Raw genomic sequence first — 1834 nt, 5'->3', positions numbered from 1 at the left:
GGCGTCCAGCCTTCCCAAACACACATGAACTCGGAGTGCCTCCTCTATTAAAGTACTGCTCAAATAAATAAGAGAGAAATGGAGGAACTGGGGTTCCCATGAAATCAGAAAAATATCTATACTTACCTATAGGTCAAGAATAAAGAAACAGCTTTATCCTCATCCCTGCTGCTGGAAAGGAAGGATTCAGTTAGCCCCAAGTGCTGAACCTTTCCTCTGAAAAATGAGCAAATCTGAGCCACGGGCACCCTCTGCTGGGACACCGGGGAGAGTGTGAGCCAGGCTGCTGGGGAGGCTGGCCGTGCTCCCTGGCCCCCAGCTTTTCTATTTCAGCATTTAAAAAAAAAAAAAAAGACACATTCAGTGTACAAAATGCACGAGCTGTCACCCCAGCAGTGCACCCACTCACTGTTACTCAGTGACCAGCTCACCTGCACACTCGAGTGACAAAGTCCCGCTCGCACGACAGCCATCGTTTCAGAGGGATTGGGATTTAGCGCTGTTCCACTGGAGAGGCTGAAGGGGCAGATGCAGCTCAGGACAGGTGCCACCATGCCAGGCACCCTCTCCATCACAGCCACACAAAACCGAGTACTCGACACCTCTGAAGAGCTCCATGTCCTGTCCTGTCCCCCATCCAGGGCACCTGGGGTGTCCCCAGCCCCACAGCCACCCACCGGCCAGGCCCTCCCAGGGACTCATCTGAAAAACCTCCACATGCACAGACCAGTTTACAGACTTCATTTAGCTCAAAAGGAAAGTCCTAATTAGTCACTCTGAGTGATTTACTTGTTCATTTGGAAGGGGAGGAGGGGGGAGACTAAGCTGAATTGTTTGAAATTATCCCTAAAGGGCACTGTAAATTAAGTGTTAATGAGGAATCCTATGCAAAGGGCCACAGTAGCTAAATAAAATAATTAAGGTGCTAAGTGATAACATTCATTTGGTTCTCAATAATTTAGCCAGCCTGGTTTTCAACCAGGATATTTGCAAATGAAGCCACCCTCGCCCCCTCCCATGCCATCAGCAGGGACAGTGGTGCCAGGGCAGCTCAGCATCCAGTAGGACCAGGCCCATCATGAAAAGGAAACTTCCTGGATGACATGAACAAGCTCCAGATTCCCCTTCCCACCTGAAGGAAGTGACCCGTTCCACTGATCACACTCTGGATTTACAGACGACACAAAAAGGATTGATTCCAGTCTGCTATCCATCTTTTCTGAGGCTTTATTTCAATGGGCTGCGTTTTTCCCCCACTACAGCTGTTTTCTAACAGCTCGTGTCCATCCTTTGGCAGGGCTGCAGACCTGGTTTACAGCCAAATACAACGCGGTGTGTTTTCAGACATTCAAGCAGAAATATGTAAGAGAGAAACCACCTCATCATGACAAAATTGCTACTGAGTAGTCCCACATCACACCTGGCTCTCACCAGCACCCTCTTGGCTGCTCAGGGAGCGGTGGGCTCGGTGGGGACGGGGCACGGCTGCTCTCAGCAGCAGCACTGGCTCAGCACCGGCTCTTACCTACAGCCCAAATTCTCTCCACAGCACGAGCAACACACAAAGTCCCCTGTGACACAAGCACAATGCTCGCAGCCATCACCAGGTATTTTACTGCAAAACCAGAAGGATTTGGTTGTCTGCTTCTAAAAACTAGCTTTGTCTCCCTTCCTCCAAGGTGCCGGTGGGAGGTGTTACCTAGTACATGCAGGTGTCTGACTTCAGCACTAAGCCAGGGTTCTGGTGGCACCGTGTCAGCCAAGACTCAGCTCAGGTCAATGCGGCTCTTCCTGGAACTTGCAGTGACAGTGAAGATCCTGGAAAGAGCACTTC

The sequence above is a fragment of the Antrostomus carolinensis genome, unplaced genomic scaffold, assembly GCF_000700745.2.
Source record: "Antrostomus carolinensis isolate BGI_N321 unplaced genomic scaffold, ASM70074v2 scaffold34725, whole genome shotgun sequence".
In the NCBI taxonomy this organism is placed as follows: domain Eukaryota; kingdom Metazoa; phylum Chordata; class Aves; order Caprimulgiformes; family Caprimulgidae; genus Antrostomus; species Antrostomus carolinensis.
The sequence above is the reverse complement of the archived record's forward strand: the minus strand, read 5'-3'. Positions refer to the sequence as shown.